The sequence below is a fragment of the Gekko japonicus genome, unplaced genomic scaffold (assembly GCF_001447785.1).
Source record: "Gekko japonicus isolate JY-2015 unplaced genomic scaffold, Gekko_japonicus_V1.1 scaffold92, whole genome shotgun sequence".
Classification (NCBI taxonomy): domain Eukaryota; kingdom Metazoa; phylum Chordata; class Lepidosauria; order Squamata; family Gekkonidae; genus Gekko; species Gekko japonicus.
The window spans coordinates 402,342-427,425 of record NW_015169780.1 but is presented as its reverse complement, the minus strand read 5'-3'; the positions used below and the strand labels follow the sequence as shown (position 1 = coordinate 427,425).

Genomic DNA, 25,084 nt, shown 5'->3' with positions numbered 1-25,084 from the left:
CTATTTTTATTTTAATTTAATTTTAAAACAAGATTAAAAATCACGTAATTTGAATCATGAATATGCCTTTATGCAGACAAATGGCAATTGCAAGTTATAATACTTTCTATAATTTCTTACCATGGGATTACCAGTTTGGTCTTTACTGCATGTTTCGTTAAATTAACTCTGGCTTTGAAAGAAGTTATATAAATACAGAGTCTGAAAACAAAATTTTAATATAAAGTTGGCATGGTTTACTTTCTAGATAAGTAGATACTATGTAACAATAATTTTTATGGGCTTTAAAGGTTTATTTTCAGCATATAGGTGATATGGAACACACTGAATTATTAGTAAAGATATGTTAGAAAACTGCTGCAGGCTGTTTTACTTTAAGAACAAAAACTGTTTTTATTTGGAAAGAAATTGAACATGATTTTTATGCAATGTTGATGTTAGCAGTTAAATGTTGTGACATTTTAAAAGGGTGTTACAGTGATTTCTTGTGCTGCATTTCACTGCGGAAGCATATCTATAGCACAGAAACACAATTTCAGTCATCAGACATGCCATAGCAGCACAGTTGATGTATCTTTAGGATGATTTTCAGTAATTACTGAAGATTTGGCCTATAGAGTCATTACTAGTAAATACAAATTTAATGCTTTTTCCTAAATTTTCGTAGCACAAATTTCCTGTCACTGGTTGGTCATGCCATTTGTGTAAGTGCTGTGGCTTTGAAGACAATGATCATGCCTGAAGTTTTCAAGCTTCAGTTACTATCATTTTCTGTATCCCATGTTTGTATGCTTCACATATGGCAAAAAACCCCCATGGTAAATACAAGTTGGCTTGAATGCTTTCCTGGAATGGTAATTCCACAGAAAGTATACCCCCAGATAGGACCGTGTTCCTTTTGGCTAACCTTGAGTGACTGTAGTCCTTACCCAAGTGGTTTGTGATAATTGTAGTTTGTGGTCGTGGTACCTGGACAGTCCAAGATGGGTTCTGCGCCTGCAGAGGCCAGCCACAGAGAACAACGGGCACTCCTCGCAAGCAGAGCACACTCCTTTTATCTCCCCCCCCCACAAGCCAATTTTGTTCCTTTTTCAACATGAAAGGGAGGATAAAAAGAGTATCAAACTTAGGTACTTTTTCTTATCCTTTTCCCAAAAAGGTTTTCCATGAGAGGAAAGCAAGACAATATCTAGTACTTGTAGCAACTGCTGTAATAAAGGGGTGAGAAGCCCAAGGTTTCAGCCTTACAAATATGGCCCATAAAACCATGTTTAAAACATGCACTCACTGTGGGGTAAAATTCCTCAACTTCTGTTACCACCGGCTTTGCCTTTTCTGCCTTGGAGAGGAATGTGGCATTTCCAGATGTTCTGTCTCCAAACAGTTTACACCAAAAGAGACGCATTACAGGGCTTACTGCTTGAAGGCTGCTCTGTGCCCTCTTACGCCCAGTTTCTCAAGGCAAAATTAGACCTTTGAAACTTCCAGAAAGCCAAGTCTGTGTATTCTCAGCTCCAACAGTGAGGTCAGGACTGTCAGCCTCGAACCTGACTTTGATTCTAACCAGGATAGTAGCTTAATAACAGTACAGACTTTTAATAAAGAGAATTATTAAGCAAATTGTGGAACAGATTCGACAGGGAAAATCAACATGGCTTCTGCAAAGGGAAGTTCTGCCTCACCAACATCTTGGAGTTCTTTGAGCAAGTTAACAAATATGTGGACAAGGGCAAATGGGTAGACATCTGTCACACGAGCTGGATGACTCCTCATCGCTGTCGCTCAATCCTGCTCGCTGCCGACTGTCAGCCACCGTGCCCCACCTCCCCAAGGAACTGCAGAGGCCTCAGACTAGCGGGAGAGGAGGAGGTTACGTCACCACCCTCTGCTCTCCTTTGGCCGGTCAGACAATGTGCTCTCTCTCTCAGCTTGTCCGCTCTCACGTCGCCTGTGCCTCATCTGCCTCTGCCTCCGGTCCTGTTTTTATTCCCTCTTCATGTCACCTGTACTCCCCTGTGCTCCACCCTCCTTCCCTCCCACAGGCCCCGCCCCCTCTTCTTATGCTGGGACACTGAGCCGTGGGTGTGGCATCTTCCCGGCTTACTCTCCCGGCCCAAAGGCCGTGTGGGTTCCATGTTTCCCCCTCCCCAAGCTGCCCTGGGCGGGCCCTTGTGCCAGGCTGCTCTTTTTCCTGGGGCTTTCTTCTGCGGTGCCGGTCACCCCTCTGGGGTGATGTTGTCCCGAAGATCCATCGACACTCCGTCGGGACCTGGGGAGCTTGGCGACATCGGGGCCAGTCAACCCTGCCCTCTTGTGAGTTCCATGGGGGATGGGGGGTCGGTAGCATCGGAGTCCCAAGCGGCGGCAGCCATCCCTGGGGAGGCTCACCCTCAGAACAACATCATATACATGGACATCCAAAAGATTTTTGACAAGGTTTTTGACACCAAAGACTCCTGAGTAAGCTTCACAATCATGGAATAAGAGAGTATCTCACCAAAGACTCCTGAGTAAGCTTCGCAATCATGGAATAAGAGGATGTGCCTTCTTATGGAATAAAAGTTGGGTAAGTGGCAGGAAGCAGAAAATAGGAATAAATGGACAGTTCTCATAATGGAGGGAAGTGAGCAGTGAGATCTCACAAGGATCAGTATTGAGATTGAAAGAGATATTAAGGTTGTTGTGGAAACTTCAGTGAAAATGTTGACCCAATGTGTGCCAGTAAACTGCATGCTAGTAATTATTTAAAATAAACAGCCAATATTGTAATGCCCTTGTATAAAGCCATGATGCATTCTCATTTGGAGTGTTGTATGCAGTTCTGGTCTTAATATTGCAAAAAGGACATTGCAGAACTGAGGGGAAAGTACAAAGGAGGGTAACCAAGATGAGTAGGAGGTGGAGCACCTTTCTATATGAAGAAAAACTAGAGAGTCTGGGACTTTTCAGTCTAGAAAAGTTGACTAAGGGGAGACATGATCGAGTTTTATATTGTTATGCACGGGATGGATAAAGTGGATAGAGGGAGCCTTTTCTCCCTCTCCCATAATACTTGAACTCAGGGGCACTCAATGAAATTGCTGGGAAACTGACAAAATACATGAATAATTAAATTATGTAATTCTCTGCGAGAGGAGGTAGTGATGGCCACAAGCATAGATAGCTTTAAGAGAGGCATAGGCAGTTTCATGGAGGAGAGGTCCTCAATGGCTACTGGCTACAGTGACTGAAGGAAACCTCCATATCCAGAGGATAAACTTCTGAATACCAGTGAAAGAGGTAGTGACAGGAAGGGCCACAGCGTGAATCAGGATGCTGGACTAGATGGACCACGGTCCAACAGGGTCATCTTATATACCTTTATTTGAAGGGGGGATGACTCAGTGATAGAGCATCTGCTTTGTATCTGGACATTTTAGTCCCTGGAGTTTCCAGTTTAAAGGATCTGGTAGTAGGTGATGGGAAAGATCTCTACTTAAAAGTCTGGGGAGTCACTGCCAATCAGAGTAGACAACACTGACCTTTGCATGATGGTTATAGATACTCATTCATGTCATGCTGCCACTAATTTATGTGCTCTTGAGAAGGTTCAATCCAGATTCGTAAGGTTTTACAGGTTCCTCCGGGGGTGCCAAATGTCCTTCTATGCCTAGAAACTAGTCTAATGAGAATAGAAGCCAGAGTATTGTTATCCTCTGCATATCAATAGCTCAAGATTAATTCAAATCAAAAATGACTTTCCCCCCTAATAAACAAAGATCCCTATCAGCCAAGGTGGATTCGAATGACCAAGACTAATTTAGAAAAATAGGACTCTCGCCTGAGGATTTATTGGTGCAAAACAGCATACAGGCGAGAAGTATAATAAAACAAAGGATTTGTGATCTAGAGCGCCAAGGGGATTTAAACCGAGCTCCTCCTTTTCTGGTCCGTAATGACTCCAGATATGTAATGAAAATGGCTAAATACCTTATCTGGATGTGCCACCCTATAGAAGAGCTCTTACCCTAGCTCGTTGTGTGTCTATTCCCTCTAAGGTTTTAGAAGGAAAATACAGAAAGATACCATATGAAGACAGGTGCTGCCCGTGCTCTATGGGAGAAGTGGAATCGATGCACCACATGTTCTTTCACTGCCCTTTCATCAGGTTTATAGGGATAAGCTTATTGCCCCCCTCTTGGATAGACCAGCACTTGATGCAGATAGTGCTGATCTAGAGAGACTTTTAATAGAGGAAAATCATCAGATCTCCAGACAAATAGCGAAATTCTGCTTGCAACTGGTAAAATTTCACAATAAGAAGCAGATCAAGTAGAATCCTCATTTACCTTTGCATGACTCATAAGTAGTTTACTTTTAAACATCTTATAATTATTTTGATATAATCGACTGTTAAATTTGTCTCCTTTTAACATTTTAATGATTTTAAGGTTATATGTTTATTTTTAGAGATGAAAGCTAATTTGCTTGTATTTAATGAACATGTAATATTTTGATAAATGGTCTTTGACAGTAAATAAACATCATTCATTCATGTCATGCCTTTGGATCTATCTAAACTATATTCTATTAAAATCCCTTATTTGTAGTGATATTTTAGGATACTTGGAATAAAAAAGCAGTGGACAATTGAAGCAGGTATGAGGACAAGCATTGTTGGAAGCAATCATAATGCTGAGCAGGATAATAAGTAAAATATCTCTTCCTACAGGACTATTTCCTTGTAAATATATTGGCTTGCATTGTAGTTGATGGAATAAAATCCTCCCTATCTTTTGTTTAGTTGGAAATAAATTGGCTGTAATGTAAAATGTATCCACTTAGTATAGTTTAGTAATTGTAAGTTAAAGGTTGCTATGTTAATGTTTGCTGCTGCTTCTAAATCATAAGAACATAAGAAGAGCTATACGGGATCAGACCAGTTGCCCATCTAGTCCAGCATCCTGTCACACAGTGGCCAATCAGTTCCTCTGGACAGCCAACAACAGGGCATAGAGGCTAAGATTTTCCCTGACATTGCCTGCTGGCTCTGGAATTCAGAGACTTGGTGCCTCTGTATGTAAAGGTTCCCCTCAGTCATCATGGCTAGTAGCCATTGATAGACTTATCCTCCATGAATCTACCTAATCCCATTTTAATAAGAACATCACTTGCTGGGTCAGGTTTATACCTACCAAATAGAATTCAGTGGCCAGGAAAGTCAATAATTTGTATTCAACATAGTCAGTAAAGCTATTATTTTGCCCACGGCCATACCATCCTGAACACGCCCTATCTTGTCTGATCTCGGAAGCTAAGCAGGGTCAGGCCTGGTTAGTACTGTTATTTCAATATATTTAATTTCCAACATATCTGCATCAGCAGATACTTAAATGCAGAGATTGGAACCATCATTATAGAAACCTGAGAAAAGCCCCGGACTTGCTAAAAAAAACACCTGAAATCTAGAAAAAAAGTGCATTAGAGGCTAACAGCACCCCATAATAGAAGCAACAACTGGTTGCCACTTGCATCACCCCTTCAGAAGGGGCACACTCATCCTGAGAGGAAGAGAACTATCAATGGCATTAAGTCTTAAGACACAAAAGCTACTGCAGCTATGGTTGATAGTATATTTTTTACTAAAGGACTCAGATGCAGAGTGCTCTTACATTCTCTCATTATATCTAGTAGAGAATATATATGTGTGTGTTGTGGCTTGCAAAACCCGACAATGGGACAGAAAGAAAATGGCATGGTATTGATTTTCATTTCAGCTGAATGTGTACTAACGGAGAGCACTAACCTGCAGCAGTGTCAGTGAGTAGCCGGAAGTAAAAATGTCAGAATGTAGAGTGGTGGGCACGGATGATGATCTGAGATGGGTAGCTGTGTTTGTCTGTAGCTGCAAAGGGAAACGGGAGCCCTGCTTTTCTGAGTCAGAGCTCACCTTTTCAGATATTTGTAGTGTACATTTGTCAGCAGATGCATTTCTACTAAAAGCTGCAAAGCACCATTCTCTTTACAACTTTCAGTACACATGAATCTGTCTACAAATGTACCGTTCATGCATCTGATGAAACGAACTCTGATTCATGAATATTTGGGCTGGATTTTTTTTCTTTAACAATGCCAATGTAATTAATTTTCTTTCAAGTTAGATTGTTTTTGGGGAAATAGTTTCTTATTTAGCCAGTCCCAACAATTTTATAGTGAGGAAAGCTAGTTACAGGTGAATCTGTATAGTTCAAATGGCATGTTAAAGCTTTTCCCCCAATGTGGCACTGTTTGTTTCTCTCTTTAATAGTTTAGACTTCAGTTGTGCATAAAATATATATGCCAGGGCAAAAATGGAAGCCCACATTTGAGAAACAGCCCCTTCCCAGGCCTGTCTTACTTCAGCAACTCTCAGCTGAATTACACAAACTATAAACTGAGATGGGATTGCAAATGTTATTTTCATAATTTGGGGAGTAAATTTCTGTTCACTTGTTCCAGGTGCAGCCTCAGGTTCTCAGCTGTCTCTCCTTGAAACATCACTAACTGACTAACTTGCAAGGCAGGGCAGGGCCAGAAATTATGGGCTATTCTCCACTTGCATTTTCACCACTTGTGTACTTCGTTGCTACAGTTTAAAACTGCGGGGAAGTATGCTAGAGATAAAGCAATGTAATATCAAATTGACCACTAAAGGGAGCAAAACACATAAGTGAAAGAAAGAAAAGTGAAGCCATAGGGCCACAAGCGATGAAAATGAGAGTGTGGAGGAGCCCTGTCACCCATGACTTAGCAGTCAGATTTGCTTGGGTCATTGTGGCTTCTAGTAGAAGGCTATGTTTATCATATGATTCTGCTGATATTTCCTGAGGTTCAAGAAAATAAGATTCCAGGCAGAGAAGTAGGAGATGACTAAAGAAGTAGGAAAGTCACCAGATCAGTATTCTACAAATAAATACTGTAATTTTATAAAGGGTAGTATGGAACAAAAATTGCTTTGGAATATATGTATTGACTTTAAATCTAGAACACCAAGAGATGGTGTTTGTAAGTGCTGTGGCACATACGGAAAAATCTTTTGCAAATATCTTCGCTTTTGGTAGCGGTTAGATGCAGCCAAAGCTTTCTTTAAGACTTCAATGAAAGGGCTATAGGGAAGAAACAATAGATGTACTTTTAAAGATAAAAATGGGCTAATTAACACTGCACACTATCGGAAAGCCATTTATACTGCAGGTGAGATGGCTGTCACTGTTTCTTCTACACATTTACTGTATTCTCTCCCAGGGTTTTGGCATCCTTCCAGAGAGGGGAATGCACCAGCTGCATTTTTACCTCCGTGATTTATCAGATGTACACGTATCTAGTCAATAGATCAAATTTCTGAGAGCCACAGTATCTGTGGCAAGAAAATGTATTGAGCACATTAATTCAAAGCATCTCTTCCAGCAGTAAAAGAAATGGCACAGATGATCATTCACCTGATACTGTGCTTCAGAACAGCTTAGAGGAAAGCTCCTGCTAGAAATTCAGGTCCTAATTATAACCTTTGTAGTGCATCTGCAGACTTCCAAATTCGCCATTTTGCTGCATTTCGGTTACCATAAAAACTCTCTGTGTTGATGATAAAAGTGAATTTCTAATCTATATTAGGGCATAAAATAGGCTTTAATGCTTTATATATGTATTTATATATAAGGTTAGCTTTATTATGATAAAAATAGTGTGAGTAATATTTAAAGGATTTTCATTGCTAATACTACTATATGCAATGCAAAGGTAATACCCCCCTCCCAGCCTTTTCACTGCACTGCTGGCCTCTGAGGGATGTCAAAATAGTTAGGTAGAAAAAGAAGGATGATAATACAGTAGAAACATTAATATTAGCACCCTGCTTGTAAGATTTACTGCCTCTGCAAATTTGGATATATAATGCTATCCTAAGGATGCTATTGTTGTGATATAGGGTAGATACATAGGCATAGATGCAAGGACTGAAGTGCTGCATTGTACTGGTATAAAAATTGCAAGTGCAAGGAGACTCCACTGGTGCCAACTAATTCATCATCTGTTTAAGAAGGAAAGAAAGCATGAGATGTTTACCTACTAATATGAGGAGGTAGGTGGGCATAACTAACAACTTCAGCATCAAGTACAGGAAACCGGTTTAGCAGTCCAGATTTGAGGGCTGGTGCAATGCCAAAGGAGGGGCCACGATGGCTCAGAGGTTAAGATGCTGAGCTGAAGATTGGAAGGTCTGTAGTTTGGCAGTTTGAGACCCTAGTGCTGCAGGACAGAGTGAGCTCCTGTCTCTGGCCCCAGCTCCTGCCAACCTAGCAGTTCGAAAGCAAGAAATTGCAAGTAGATAAATAGGTATCACTTCGGTGGGAAGCAATGCTCCTGTTAAGCTGTGGAGTCTTGTGAGCAAAAATTATAATTTTTTGAGCTACTGGCATTAAAGCTGTAAGTGAGCTATTTGGCTACTGCATAAATTAGTTTGCTCTGGAGCCATCCTTCCTGAGCTAAGACAAAAATATGTGAGCTGGAGGCTGAAAAACTGTGAGCTAGCTCACACTAACTCAGCTTAGAGGGAATACTGGTGGGAAGGTAACAGTGTTCTGTGCGCCTTGATGTTTAGTCATGCCGGCCACATGACCACGGAAATATCTTTGGACAGCACTGGATCTTCGGCTTGGAAACGGAGATGAGCACCGCACCCTAGAGCTGGATTTGACCGACTTTCGAGCAAGGAATACTGCAATGCCACAGCTGCTTTCATCAGGCTGAAGATATTTCCAATTACAATTCAGAAAGGGAAACAAAGTGTTATTTATTAAGCATTTGTAGAATCCAATGACCACACCCCAGAATTATTCAGTAAAAAATGTTGGTCTTTAATTTAGCTGCCCCTTGTAGGATAGAGGAGGGAATCATTAGTGTTGAAATTCAGTGTGCATTTAATAGCTAAAGGCCAATGTTAGGCAACCAAACGAGTCTTCCTTGATACCATTAATAAAATTTGCAAAAGGGAGGGAGGGAGGGAGGTTGATCCAATGAAGCAATCACCCTCCTGAAGCAGTATTTTATTTTGTAAAAGTATGCTTTATTCTCCATTATCAAATGGTCCCAGGTATGCCACACAGAGTGATTATGGCAAAGCATGATGTGATATAATATTACAAATGTGTTTAATTTATCACTAGTAACCTGGAGCTTCCAAATCAATATAATTCTGAACAATTTTTTTTTTAATTTGCAAAGAAAAGTACCCATGATTTAAAGTGGGTTGAATATATCAATCTGTTTCCAAGGCCTCTGTCACATTGGGCTTGTATAATTTTTACAGTGCTTGGTATTAAAATTCTAGCAATTAAGTATGAGGAGCAGTGGTGGTGGTTGTAGCACAACAGTATAACTATAATGCTGCAGTTATAAGGTTAGTCACTGGAACAAGTATTCTGGATTGTTGTATCAGCCTCCTTGAGCTTTTGTATCTATTTCTTTTGTTTTTCCTTCCCATTTGCATGTTTGCATCTATATACTAATAGCCAAGTCAGCTAAATCTTTGGATACTTAAACTTGGCGACTGAAGCTGTGAACAGGAAAGACAAATCTAGTACTGGCTGCTTGCTACTGTTCCAACAGCAGCCATCCTATGAAAGCCAGTATGATGCAGCAGTTAGAGCTTCAGAGTAGGGTCTGGGAGACCCAAGTTCAAATCCTCATCTTGCTTTGGAAGCTCACTGGGTGATTTGGGGCCAATCACATACTTCCAGCCTAATCTACCTCACCAGGGTTTTGTATAGATAAAAAGGAGGAGAAAATGTAAGGTGAAGATGGTAGATAAAAAGGGTGGCGAATGACGGAGAATGACTGAGAAGGTGAGAATGAGGGAGAGGATATGGGGGTTGACAGGAGGAGAGAAAGAGGAAATAATATGGGTAGAGGGATACAGGGGAAAGTGAGGTGCCACCCCACATGTCCTTGAGAGTTCCCTACCATACAAGTGAGCCTGGCACAGTGGTTGCCAGGTCCTTCCTTGTCGCTGGTGGGAGACTTTGGTAGGCATTCCTGGAGGGGACAGGGAAATCCCTAATGCAGTGTCATCACACAGAAGTGACATCATCACATTGGGGACTGGTGCCCCGCACAACTGAACTCCAAGCGGCAAATTTGCTGCTGGAGTTCAGGTGCCCTCCCCCCGCTTCTTGCAAACAGCATTTAAAGGGACTTTCATGCAAGATTTAAAGGGCCCTCCAACTGATTGATGGGCCACATGCTCCTGTTGATCACTTCGAGGGCTCTTTAAATCTTGCAGGAGGGGAGGGAGAGGGTTAGCTGACAGTGGTCGCTCTTGGGAGTGGGGATTCCTGGCCGGCAGCGGGCAGGAACCCACGAAATTGGGGGATCCCTACCTGGGGACTGGCATCCCTACCAGAACCACACAACTGAGCCACAGTTTTCCTAGGCAGAGGCTGTCAGGAGGTAGAGACGGAAAGCTTAAGACAGAGGGGCAGAAAAATGTAGGTTGGCTGTTGGGCGGGAAGGATATAGGATTACTAACTCTAGGTTAGGCGTTACCTGTAGATTTGGGGGGATGTAGCCTGGGGAGGGGAGGGGAGGGGAGGGGTTGAGGAGTGATGGGACTTCAGAAAGGTACAATGCCATAGATTCCACCCTCCAAAGCAGCTGTTTTCACCATGGGAACTAGAGCTGCCAGTCTCCAGGTGGGGGCTGGAGATCGCCTGGAATTACAGCTGATCTCTAGATGACAGAGGTCAGTTCTCCTGGAGAAAATGGCTGCTTTAGAGGGTGGAATCTATGTGTGCTTCCCTTCCCAAACCTTGCTGTCCCAAGGCTTCACCCTCAAATTTCCAGGAATTTCCCAACATGGAGTTTGCAACCCTGGGGGGGGGGGAGTGATCTCTGTAGTAGGGATATCTGTTGTGATTCCAGATCTCCAGGCCCCACCTGGGGGTTGGCAACCCTAGAAGGAAAGAAGGATGCAGGAAAGGGGGAGACACTATGGGGCTTTCAAAAAAGGTAAAGAGGAAATGGGGGGGTGAGATGCTTCCGACAAGTCCTTGTGGGTTCCCATCTTGTTTTCCTTTATTTTGCTTGTGTCTTGTATAGTCTATAAACCCATCAGAGTGGCATTCTTCCCCTCCCCCGTTACCTGCACAATAATATTTCCCCCCCCCAAGGCTGATGTTCAGAATGAAGTAGTTGGGATCTTGAAATCTCCTGTGTTTTTTTCCAATTGCATGTGCAGTACAAGCTAACAATACCGGTAATCTCACTGAACATTTGAGACCTCAGGAAAACTGATTACATTGTTAAGATTGTGGTTGCATAGATCTCCAAAAAACACATCTGAACAAGTTATTTCCTTACCTATAATTTATGAAAGAAGAGTACTCAAAAGAAAAATGACAAGATGGGGAGTGTATTAATTTATCTTCAGTGCTTTTTATTGATATAAATACATATTCACAATGTCCATATTCAAGATTTATTGTATGTGCCCTAATAAATGCACAGTATCAACCAGAAACTGAAAACAAATGCAATTTATGTGTTACAGCATATGTGTTACAGCAGTCGACTGAGCTTTAAGGAATATAGCCTGATTGGTTACCCTGAACTTGACATCACCCAGAACAGCTTTGCTTTATTATCCTTTCAGCCATTATGACTTCTTTTTGCCTACATGTTGTCACCAATTTTTTTTCCTGAAGCAAAACAAATCTGGAGAGTCCTGTCCAGAAAAAACAATTCTAGAAATTCCAAAGGAAGCTCAACAACTGGATAAGATTAAGAACTTTTTCAGGAGGTTTTCAAACATTTCTAATTTGGAACAAAGCAAAATAAGTACATGCTGCTCTTTTCTGATCTGTCTGAACAAGAAACTACAATACCTTTCATGGGCAGAATGTGAAGACCTTCATAGATCATTTCCAGACATAATTTAGCAGTTCAGGATATACTACCAATTAACCAGATTTGCTCAGGGGTGAGACATTCATTCTGAAAGAAGAAGGGCTGCCCTAAGCTAACTCTTCTGCTTGTTTGTACAGTTTTTACCTCGAGTGAATCTCATATAAATTGCACTCCTCTTCACACCTTTACCAAAAGTACCATGTGTTTTGAGAAAAAAATTAAAAGAAAAGTTTTGCTTCAGAGACTTTTTTCACTCGGATTAACAAATTTCAATACTAGCCTGTTCATTTAAAAAAAAAATTCAATTCAGATATCAGGCCAAGCTATGTCTTGTACTAGCCATAGTTTAGAACCCAAACCATAGTCTGGTTCAATGGTTCAACAAATTTAGAATTAGTTGTTGTAGACTTTCCGAGCTGTAAAGCCGTGGTCTTGGCAGTGTAGTACCTGATGTTTTGCCAGCAGCTGTGACTGGCATCTTCAGAGGTATAACACAGAAAGATGGAGTACTCTCTGTGTCAAGGTGAAAAGAAAAATGGTAGGCAGGTAATTTATGTCTACTCAGGAAGATGGAGTAGGGCTGAGTCATTATCTTGTAGGAGTTCCCCAGGCTAATGGAGGAGCTTTCCTAAGGAGGTTCTTTTGCATATGGATTGGCTGTTGAAATTCTAATCTTATCTGTTATGCTGTTGTGAGATGTAGAGCATTTTGTGTTTTTTCAGGACTGGAAACCATGCCCTATTTATTTTTAAACTTTCTTTCTTCCTGTTGAAATTGTGTTTATATTTATGAATTTCAATGGCTTCCCTGTGCAATCTGATATGGTAACTGGATGTGTTGTCCAGCGTTTCAGTGTTTTGGAATAAGATCCTGTGTCCTGTTTGAGTTAGGCTATGTTCAGCCACTGCTGATTTTTCAGGTTGGCCAAGTCTGCAGTGTCTTTCATGTTCTTTTATTCTTGTCTGGATGGTACCGTGTGGTCCTGATGTAAACCTGTGCACAACTGCAGGGTATACGGTATACTCCTGCAGTCATGAGGGGGTCTCCTCTGTCTTTTGCCAATCGTAGCATCTGTTGTATATTTCTGGTGGGTCTGAATACTGTTTGTAGGTTGTGTTTTTTCATACGTTTTCCCATCTGATCACTGGTTTCTTTGACAACACATTTCATATGAAGGTTCTCCTGAAAGAATGCAGTCCTGTCCCAAACTTTTAAAGTGAGGAAGGCAAAACCATTTATGCTCTAAACCAATATGGGAATAGAGGCAGAAACCCTTATTCTTGGGGCCTGACAAATGACTTTCCTCATTACCAATCTAGGGGGAATCAGAATGTGGCAAGAGATTCTTTTTGGAAATGAGAAACTGACTTGGATAATAAACAGAATGGGAAATCTAGCTTTCACCAACATGTTTCAGTTGAATCAAGGCCACAAGGGTTTTTTTTTTTAGAGAGGGCTGTATTGTCACTAAGAGAAATTTGATGACCCAATACTGCATTGGCACGTAATCTAGTGCCATTTTTAACTGTTTTAAAATAGTGCAATGTCACTATATCCTGTGTGGTGGATGGTACTACAGCAGAAGCTGAAGGTTGAAACAGTTGAGATACATTTTAATTGCAATCAAACCCCAACACATTGCCTGTGGCTGATTGTTTCTATGCTGATAGCTCCATAACTTCTGAAACTTTGGCCATTTATCTAGATAGTTGGCAAATCATGTCATTGCTTTAAAAATTCATTCTAAAGTAAGACAGGTGATATTTAAAGAAGAGAGAAATGACCTGGCAGCGTTACAAGACATATCACTAGTGAATGTCTCAGAAAGAAGACAGGCATCTTCCATTCCCATCCAGTGTTAAGGTGCTAACATTATCCCCCAGAGAACCACATACTCCAAGCAAACTATCATACACTGACATCTTCTGTGTTAATATGAAAGTGGGAGTCAGTCTCTGAGATGTATTGCTTCAGCTTTTGGCTTTTTAAAGAGGCTTCTTTTGGGGAGGGCGTGTTTTAGTTGAAACTCAGCTAATATATTTTGAATGGTCTCTGGTGTACTGGCTAAAATGGGAGAATAATTGCCATAGCCTGTGAAGTAAGCTACAGTGGCACCAGAGCAAAGGTTGTGTGGAGAGAATTTTCATTTTAATGCCTTGATGGCAAGGTACTCTTACTATAGAAACATACTAGTCTTTTCGCTGCTGTAGCAAGCCTTTCATTCTGCAGTACGTTTTCCTGTTGTGACATCAGAATTTTATATGTTCTTTATTTTCCTCATTGGAAGAATATTTTTGCAATAGCCTGTGTTAAGAAGAGATGGTATATGGAAGTGTTGTTAAAAAAAATATCTGCCACCCTGTAAGGAAAAGTTCTATTGTTAGACTAGATGTGCATGCTGGTAAAGTGCTGCCTGGGCTATTTTTCTGCTGTACAGTAATGAGGCTGACCCCACCAGCCGCTACTTGCTTCAATTGCAAGCTGACAAAATAAACTTTTCTTATCAATAGTATGCGACACTAGCAGTTATAAAAAAAAAAAACCCAGACAGTATTATTATTTTCTGGTAAAAACAAACCTAGTACTTAAAGATAGTCAGTTAGTCTTGCTGCTGCTGATGGGACATCAAAAGAGAAAATTGCTGGGATTCTAGCCTTTTCTGCTTTCTGTAATGTAACATGTTAATAATTCAGTGTCAGTCCTTTCACTGTGTACTTTGTCTTTCTGTCAGTACAGTAATAGTTCTCTAGGTACAATTTGGGGTCATCATCACCATTAACTTCAAAGCCAAACCTAATTGACCTGAGAGACTAATACATTTCTCCTTGCAGTCTCCCTAGTGTGCTGATGTTAAAGGTACATAATTATCCCTTAGGTCAGAAACCTCAGTCCTCTGAGTGGACCATTTCTTTGATCTTAGAAGGACTGTCCTAGAATAAATGAGCTGTAAACTGCAATCTCAGTCCACAAGATGCTAACCTTTGCATGACCAAACATATGTTGGGACCTTTATGTAGTACTCATTAAGACTTAAATAGCACAGGAAGGGGGGAGGTAATAGCTGACAGTAGTTAAGTTTAGAGTGGTAAACTTGTAGTAATGCAAAAGGTGTCTGAAAAGGTGGGCTTTAGGGTTGACAGCTGACCACAAAAAAGACTTACCTGACTTTAAAAGCCTTCTTGATCTACAGTACTGTGGAGGTGAAATGTCTGACAGACTATCACATGATGGTTTCTGAAGATGAAACTGCACTTAAAGGTATAGAAGCAGAGGCTATTTAAAAAAAATAAGGAGCTCACATGAGGAGATTACCTCCAGTGTAAGAATTCTGGTAGAACGGGGTCATAATTTTTCATCCACGTACAGCTTCTCACACTGTTTCTGAATACCACCCTGAGTCTTGTGTAATAGCTTCACAATGTTGTCAGTTATTACTAGGGATGGGCACGAACTGGAAAAAAAATGTGGTTCGTGTCAGTTCGTGGCTGAATCATGAACTGAATCAAGAGGTTTGTTCATGAACCGAACTGGTTTGTGGTTCATGGCCCTGCAAACCCCACTGAAAGGGACCACAGTCCTTTTAAATGGCATTTCCAGAAAGCCCAAAAAACAATTGAGCAGCGGGCAGCACGGTGCTCCCCACCACTCAGCTGTTTTTTGGGCTTTATTGTGCAGTCTCTTTAAAGGGACTTCACAAAAAACCCTGAAAAACAGCTGAGGGGCGGGGAGGCGCTCCCCACTGCTCAGCTGTTTTGTTTTCTTGTGCAGTCACAAGAGAGCCTGAAAAACAGCTGAGAGGTGGGGAGGCTTTTCCCACTGCTCAACAGTTTTTGTGACTTTTGTGCGGAACAGAAAGCAGGGGTTTAATGGGGCTTTAAATCCCTGCTTTCTGCTCTATCTATTAACCACCATGAACCACTTTAAAAGTTCATGAAAGTAGGTTTTCCCTCCCTATCTGTGACTTGCCATCTTCGGAAGGTTCCTGGGACTTCTCCCGAGGAACCTCCGAACCTCCAGGTCCCGGCAGGCGATCCAGGGCTCCGGTCTCCCATACAGAGCCATCCCGGAGGGCTCTTTCTATATCCTCTGTGGATTTATAAAAAGTACTTTCATTTGAGATATTATTGCTTCAAGATCCTCTTTGCCTTGGTGAACATTGTGGACAGAGTTTACATCTCAGATACTAAAACTAAGATCTAACAGTGGTAAGATTTCTTTGTGTAAGGGTGTTACTGTGTAAGAACAACAAAGAAGAGATGGTATGGATTTATGAACTGCTAAGATTTCTAAAACAGTTTGCCGCGGCGCGCGCTTCTTCGTTGTGCGCCGGCTTGTCCTGTGATCGGCACCTCTCCCTTGCCATGGAACCTCCACGGTACCTCCACAGGACCTCCACAGGAGGTCTGATCACGTAACTGCGCAGTAGTTTGCCCCAGGGCAAACAGCCACGCTTCTCCTCTGCGGTTTCCTGCCCGTGTGACCGGGGCCGAAAGTAGGTTTTTCCCCCCTGTCTGTCTTGCCATCTTCAAAAGGCTCCCGGGACTTCTCCCGAGGAACCTCCGAACCTCCAGGTCCCGGCAGGCGATCCAGGGCTCCGGTGTCCCATACAGAGCCATCCCGGAGGGATCTTTCTATATCCTCTGTGGATATTATTGCTTCAAGATCCTCTTTGCCTGGGACTTCTCCCGAGGAACCTCCGAACCTCCAGGTCCCGGCAGGCGATCCAGGGCTCCGGTGTCCCATACAGAGCCATCCCGGAGGGATCTTTCTATATCCTCTGTGGATATTATTGCTTCAAGATCCTCTTTGCCTTGGTGAACATTGTGAACAGAGTTTACATCTCAGATACTAAAACTAAGATCTAACAGTGGTAAGATTTCTTTGTGTAAGGGTGTTACTGTGTAAGAACAACAAAGAAGAGATGGTATGGATTTATGAACTGCTAAGATTTCTACTATTCTTTTAAGAAATAAGAACCTGTTTGTAAAGTGTTTTTATGAACTGAGAAGAAGAAAATAAGTCTTTTTTTTAGAAGTAAGAATTATTATATAAAATGCCACTGGATGTCTGAGAAAAAAATATGTCTGCTCTGCAACTCTGACTGGTATTAAGATCACTCCATGAGAATTTGTTTTGACTGTACTTTCTGTTATAGCAACTGAAGATAAGGTAGAAGGAAACTGGGTTCTGGGTGAAAAAGGAGATAGGAAAACAAAAAGGACAGAAATATAAATAAGGCCTGTTTTGGTTGGAATTATCACAGTGAACTTGGTGTTGAACTTTTACAGGGAATTTGGTGTTGATCTGAAAAAGAGGGATGAGGCCTGCTGTGACTTGGTTGGGATTTAAGGGGAAATATGTCTTCTGGAGGTAGTAGGACCTCCCCAGCTGTAGGTAAGACTGTTGCTTCAAGCCTTGCCAAAATAACAACTCAAGAAGTCCAGGCCTTGTTCAAAGACATAGGTTCTTCAGCTGTTGAACCTTTACAAGTCAAATTTGACGCCTAGCCTCTCAGGTGACTTCTCAATCAGAAGAATTATAAAAAACAGATACTGGAGAACACACAAGAGATCTCCACATTGATACGAAAGAGACTACTACTCAGCTGCAGAGCAAATCCGAGGAAGTTGACCAGGAAATACAGGAGATTAAAACCAAACAAGACCTTCTGGAAGCCACTGTTACAAAATTGGAAATAGAAAGAGTGGCATATGTTTTGAGATTCCAAAATATTCCTGAAAAGGTGAAGATGTCAAAGTGGATATGGCAAAACCATTAGCTGAATATTTGGAAGAAGACAATATCCAAGATGTCTCTGACAAGATAGATTTCGCTTTTGGAATGAACTCTGCATATGCGAGATGGAATAAGCTGCCTAGAGAGATTCATGTAAGAGTCTACAAGAGATTATGAGATATACTATATTACAGAATGTAAATAAGAAGCCACTACAAGTGCAGGAGACTGAAATTAAAACACTAAAGGAAATCCCTTGGAGAATCAGAGAGAAAAGAAGAATGCCCTCAACTAACAAGGGCATTAAGGGAAAATGGAATCTCCTATAGGTAGCTGTTTCCTGACGTGTTCTCTTCACTTATGGAGGCAAAATATTTCAGATAAACTCAATATTTAAAACAGAAGACTTTTAAAAAACATATGAAGACTTAGGAGTTCTGGAGGAGGAGGAAGAGGAATAATAATAATAAAAGGAAACCGATCCAGAGACACAAAGTGCAGCAGGACCAAAAACAGGAACCACCAGGAAAAAACCTTAAATACCCCGGCGTATGCCTATGAGACTTCAAGAAAAGAAAAGAAAAGAAATAGAATAAAAAAGATACAAAAGATAAATAAGAGGAAATTAAAGACAATATTGTACAGGATTAACCCACTCAGTCCAGTCCAGGAATGCGAGGGAATCCAGTATTTCAGCACATTAAACAATAAACTACGAGATTGTCTATACCCTCTCTGGTTTTCAGAACAATTTGCCACCAGAATCTCTTTTCAATAGTCCCTGCTTTTCCTAAGGGAAGAGATTCCAAACCCTTAGTTGGCATCTGGGACAGAACACATTAGCAACTGTAGCTCAGAGATGCACGCTTTTTACCCTCCAATGGTAGCCTATGTGGTTAGCGTTAGGCACAAGACTTAGAATTGGAATCCAAGTTACAACATCAGAGACAATTAGAAATAAGAAGGATCTTTATTCAGTACAGAGCACAGCAAACAGACTAAGAGATTACAAAATAACAAAGGCTAGGGCAACTTAACTACACATTAAAGATACATAGTTACCAATTCAGGAACATCCAACAGTCCACAATAGTCCAAGGGATTTTGAAGGGAAATCCCATCTTCGCACAAGCATGTGGTCCAAGTCACAAAGCAGGTCTTTGTTTCCCAAGAAACAGCATTTCAGGTGTCATAAAACAGACAATGACAAGAGGAGGAAGGGAGAGCTAAGAGACTCACTCCCATAAGGATCAATCAATTATGCCCCCAATTACTAGTCACAATTAGCTGTCAATTACTAGCCACGATTAGCTGTGGCTATCAGCCAATCACAGCAGCAGGGGTGTGTGGCTAATTTTTGGTTGTCATGGTTGCTAACATCAGGTTTGTGGGATTGGCTGGAAGTTTGGAGGCCCTGCCTGCAGTCAGATGGCCCAACGTCCAGCTTTCTCCATTGCCTATGTGACGAACCTCATGTGAGGCTTAGTGTGGAGCCTTAAAAGGTATGAAGGAATGTGGTATATGGCATGGCTATCAACTTGCTCCGGCCAAATAGTCAGGCCATTTGGCTTGTAACAGGAAATAAGACACAGCATGTTATTAGAAAGACATCACAGGAGAACGCAGGAGACTTTTAGAAATCAATATTTCTATCCAAATATCAATCAATGTTAATGGTTTGAATCAATGTTCCCTCTAAGCTGTGGAGTCTTGTGAGCAAAAATTCTACTTTGTGAGCTACTGGCATTTAAACTGTGAGCAAGCAATTTGGCTACTGCATAGATTAGTTTGCTCTGGAGCCATCCTTCCTGAGCCAAGACAAAAATGTGTGAGCCAGAGGCTAAGAAACGGTGAGCTAGCTCACACTAACTCAGCTTAGAGGGAACACTGCCTGTGACATATCACTAGATACTACCCTCCAATCAAATAAGGTGCCATTAACTACCACTCTTTAGGTGCAATTGTCCAACCAATTCCTTTTCCGCCTAACCATACTAATTTACAATGCCTGCTTATATTGAAAAATACAGAGTTGCATCTTACTATCTTAGGGGTCCTGCATTCGGCTCTATCCAAGTCGAAAAAATAGCCAGAAAATACCTTATTGGTATTTACTGGCTATTCTTTCAGTTGGATATAGAGGGGTGTGTGTGTGTGTGTTTGGCTACTGAGCCGCAGTTAATGGTGTTTAGAGAGAGTGCACTCCCTTTAGCCACTGTTCTAGGTGAAGCTGTAGCTTCATGAACGCATTTAAAGGAAGCATGACACCTTTAAATGCCTTTGGCTCCATTATAGCCTATGGGGACCATTATAGTCAATGATCCCCATAAGCTATAAAGAGGAATCTATCTGGGGGTATGCAGGGGTGTGGGGGGCTGTTTTTTTGAGATAGAGGCACCAAATTTTCAATGTAGCTTCTGGTGCCTCTACTCAAAAGCCCCCCCCCCCAGGTTTCAAAAAGATTGGACCAGGGGATCCAATTCTATGGGCCCCCAAAGAAGGTGCCTCCATCCTCCATTGTTTCCAATGGTGGGGAAAAAACAGCAAAAAACCAAGAACTGATGTCAAACCAAAGAGTCTCTGCAGTAGAAACTCAATGTGGGGATGGTTTTCCCCCCCAAGCCCAGCAGAACCAGTGCATGTATGGAGTGCCCACAAAAACCAGTATGCCAGTTCAAAAGATCCAAGCAGGTGTGTGTGTGTGTGTGCAAGCTTGTACAGAGTGCCCGGAGTGCCTGTACAGAGTGCCCAGTGCCCAGCAGAACCAGTGCATGTACAGAGTGCCAAAAGAAGGTGCCCGCATCCTCCACTGTTTTTAGTGGAGGAGGGGGAAAAAATTCAGGGAAGGCACTGGGTTTTGCTGGGCACTACTACATTGCAATGGGACTGCTCGGCACTGTACATGTGCTGGCTGCGCTACGCTTGAAAACCCCCCCTTGCTTGGATTTGTTGAGCTGGCATTGCCACGGTGGCACTGGTTCGGCAACAATGCCCCCCCTTCAGTTTCTACTGCAGAGACACTCTGGTTTTACATCAGTCCCTGCTTTTTTGCTGTTTTCCCCTCCATTGGAAATAATGGAGGATGGGGGCACCTTCTTTGGGGGCCACAGAATTGGACCCCCTGGTCCAATGTTTTTGAAACTTGAGGGGTCTTTTGAGGAGAGGCACCAGAAACTATGTTGAATTTTTGGTGCCTCTACCTCAAAAAACAGACCCCCCCGACCCCTAGATACCCCCAGATAGATTCCCCATTGACTATAACGGTTCTATAATGAACCCCCAAAAATTCAGGATTCCCGAAAAAATCTGAATCCAAATACCATATTGGCATTAGAATTCAATTTTTTTCAGGAATCCCGAATTTTTTTTGGGAGGGGGGGTGCACACCCCTAATACCTCTATTCCAGGAGCAACGGTTCCATTAGAAGCCATCTTAAGAATTAACAGTGTAAGAAACAAGAATGCTTGCTGCTTGGAGAATAGCCTGTTCTCTGTGTTACAGTTCTATGTTTGCTGTAAGAGCTAGTGATCTAAATGAGTTAGTGTATATTATTATCACATGGGTATCTAACGTTACTACAAATATACAATCATGGATTTTAGCAATCTTTTCCAAGATATATGAATGTCAATCAACCTATGGCCAGAGAAAACTACAGTGACAGTGCAATCAATGGACTTAGATGTTCGTAACTCTGCTTAGGATAGCACTGTGAGCCTTGCTTTGCTATGTCCCATAGAGAAAATGGAGAGCCATGTAGACATGATACACTGCACAGCTGAAACTGCCCCATACACCAGAATGAATGACTGGGAAAACCATTTGCAGGTTAGGCATATATGGCCCAGAACTCCCCTTGACTGCAATGAATTACTGGTAACAGCTGCACAGAAGATTGCCACCTTGCTTAAGTTTATTTTCATTGTTTCCTATCCTTGTGAATTTTCTTTAAAAAAGAAAAACTTACCTCAATGAGAGACCCATCCGACTGTATTATGCGAATGACCATAACTAGAGGGATGCAGATCATAGAAGAGAGAGCAAGACCCCAGCCTAGGCCAATTGCCCAGTCAGGATATATGTACACCTTGTTGTAGGTCAATGGTGTATACTTGGCCAGAGAAAAGATAAAGCATCCCTGTGTAAAGAGACGAAAAAGAGACCAAAGAAAAGATAAAGCATTCCTGTGTAAAGGGATCAAAAAATACAAACGTCTGATTGAAGATGTGCTACAAGAACTGTGGTCTGACAGTGTTTGCTGCATGGGTGGGCAATGTCAATGGTAATCATTCTATCACTTTATATCCAATGAAAATAATTAGCTGACAATAGGACACGTTGTCTATTACACTTCCATCCCACTCATCCTGCTGTTCAGGGCAGTGTATATGGTCCCTCCCCTTGACTGGCCCAAGGTCACTTGGGGAGCTTTATGGCTCAGTGGGGGGGGGGGTATGATCTTGGCTCTCCCTGATCAAACAGCTACAAGTACTGTAATTTTTCTAACAGCCAAGGGTTTTTTCCCCTCATCCCAGTGTCTGCACAGTGACCACACAGGGGCCCCCCGGAGTGTGATACAGGGGCCTCTGATCCACAAGTGACCATGCTTTCTTCACCTACTAACATGTGAGACCTCTTTAAAGGATCAGAAATCTAAAAGGCCACATCTATCTCATCCCTTTCTGTTTCATGCATCTCTATATCATCTGCTCTGCCCTGGTAGGCCAGAGGAATGAATGCACCACTTCAATGTACACATGCTCATGCTGTGTATGAGAAATCCCCCACTGTGTAGCTTGCCTTCCTTCTGAGAACTGTGATGCAATAATTTTAAACCTGGGGGGGGGATTCCTCTGTATTTTAGCCACTTTGTACCTGATTCCTGTTTTTTTAAAAACTGAGCAGTACTGTTATCATTTAAGTAATAACTGTTGCCTCTTCTGCAGCCAACACTATGCTGCACAACAAGTGTGATAACCTTGCTTGCACCACACTAGCACACTCCGCTAACAACAAAAAGGAGTCTTAAAGTCTATCAGATTTATCACACCATAAGATTTTGCAGGCTACAGACCAATTCATAGAGTGCAGCCTACAAAAGCTTGTGCCACAATAAACCTGTTAAATCTTTTAAAGTGTAAAAAGACATTTTTTTGTCAGGTTCCCCTTTTGGCTTTTATATCTACTAAGAAGGAGGCTTTTAGACATTCTTGCTTGTTTTCTGATAGGAATGTTTGGGATTTTGAAAGCTGCATAGTTGCGCTGCTTTAGCACATCTCTGTGTGTTCAATAATGCCACTTTACAGTCTTTCACTGATACAATATATAAAAGTTATACAATACAGAAATAATTATATGAATTAATTATTTAGAACATTCATTTACTACCTCTACAGAGACCTGAATATTTCAACACCCACCATGCAAAGAACTGGTGTGATTATCATCCAGCTCCATTTCATCCATGGACCAGGCCTATAACCAATCATATCTTCGATGGCATCGTAAATATTATCAGCGCCTAGAATTCAAACACAGCAGACGTCAGATTTGTTAGTCTCAATAATAGACTTCTCCTTCCCTTTATGAGCTGACCTTATAACTAGAGCAGCACTGAATATCTGAAGTGTGGTTTTGAATTATGCAAAACAAAAACAGAATCATGGGGGGGGATTACCTTACCCTTTTTTGTATTCAAAATTATTGTTCCCCTGATTAGCTGCTGCACATTTTAACAATTATAGGGCTTCTCCTTGCTTTTTACTATGTAATCCAGCCAATCAGAGATCACACATTGAAATGTGGCTATGTGATCATGCTAATGACCAGACACAAAGCTACATTGCCCTCACACTAGAATGTACATTCCAATGAACAACCCATCCAATCCTCCCAGGTTCTACATTTTCACCGCCACATGGCAAAATAGGGATATTGTTTTAGCACAGCCATGGAGAATATTTTCCCTCTCTGCCACCACCAAGCTTCAGGAACTGAGCCTTTGGCAGACCCCCAAACCCGTGATCCAGTCCCAGAAGAGTACAGAGCAGAAACTCAACATATTTGAGTAGAAGCAGAGCTCTGGCACTAAATTGTGCATGGCAGATGGTGGTGAACTCTCTCTGTCTCAGGCCAAGGCAGAATGTATCCCATGAAATATGATGCTGCTGGTTAAATCCCAGAAACACAGGGGAACAGGGAAATTACCCTACTACCGTAGTTGTTGTAGAATTCTGATCACTTTGCACTCTGCCATTTTCTGCTTTTTTCACTCTCCCATCTAACCTCCCCCACCTCACAGACTACTTGACTATGCCAGTTGCTTTGGCATCGGCCTGCAACAGCCTTCCTCTTCCCTGCAAGGACAGGCATCAAACTATAACTTTCAGAGGGGCGGTTCCCCAAGGCGCTCAAGGAAGCAATGGTCCGCCCCCTCTCCTGAAAAAGCCAACTCTGGACCCAGCTGAATTGGCCAGCTATCAGCCGGTGTCCAATTTGCCCTATTTGGACAAACTGATTTGAGAGGGCAGTGGCGACGCAGTTACAGGGATTTCTAGATGACGCTTCCGTCCTTGATCCATTCCAGTTTGGCTTTCGCCCAGGGCATGGGATGGAGGCCAGGCTTGCAGTCCTTTTCGGTGGCGGCTCCTACCTGGTGGAATGAGCTCCTGGAGGAGATCAGGGCCCTGCAGGACCTAGTGCAGTTCCGCAGGGCCTGCAAGACGGAGCTCTTCCGCCAGGCTTTTGAGTAGGAGCTGCTGCCGCCGCCACTACCACCACCATGCGACTGCAGAGCAGTTCCGCCGCGTCGGGTTGACTGGCCAGCTGAAATATCGTGGCCCATGGCATCCCCCCCTCTTTTTTTGACCCCATTGGGATATGCAATAGGGAGTAAGTATTGTAGTCATTATGTATCCTGTGAGATGTGCATTTTTGCCTAAACTGTTTTAACTGTTGACTTTTACTGCACTTGTGCCTTAATTGTTTTAACTTGTTGTATTTTTATCGCAATTTTGTGCCTGTGTAAGCCGCCCTGAGCCCGCATGCGGGGAGGGCGGGGTATAAATGAAATAAAATAAATAAATAAATAAATACACCTTACTCACCATAAACCCAGGCTACAGCAATGCATTCAAAGAATGCAACCCACAAGAGGCATACACCACTAGCTGCATAGTAGTCAAAGAGTTGAAACACATACATGCCACCCTGCAAAAGAGAAACACTGTGAAAAACATACACACACAGTGCATGAGTACTATTAATCACTATCACCCCCCCTCCCAAAAAAGTGCGGAAAGCAAGCTGACCTTATTCATCACTATCCTTCATATCTATGACTCACTTTGCAGAAGATTACCCATCCACAAGTGTGTCAATCAGCTCTTGGAGTGAGTTAAGTGCATACTTTGGTCCTTTCAAAAACCTGCA

General features: G+C 42.1%; 1 protein-coding gene and 1 long non-coding RNA gene across 2 annotated transcripts in view; one reads left to right on the top strand and one right to left on the bottom strand.

Annotated features, from left to right (window-relative positions):
* PTPRK (protein tyrosine phosphatase, receptor type K) overlaps positions 1–25,084 on the top strand; it is a 492,629-nt gene that overhangs the window by 263,717 nt on the left and 203,828 nt on the right. The window lies entirely within an intron of this gene.
* Positions 21,627–24,853, bottom strand: LOC107115145. The gene is made up of 3 exons (XR_001482668.1): positions 24,760–24,853; positions 23,074–23,174; positions 21,627–21,791 (listed from the first exon to the last, which is right to left on the bottom strand). It is a non-coding gene; the product is annotated as an uncharacterized LOC107115145 (long non-coding RNA).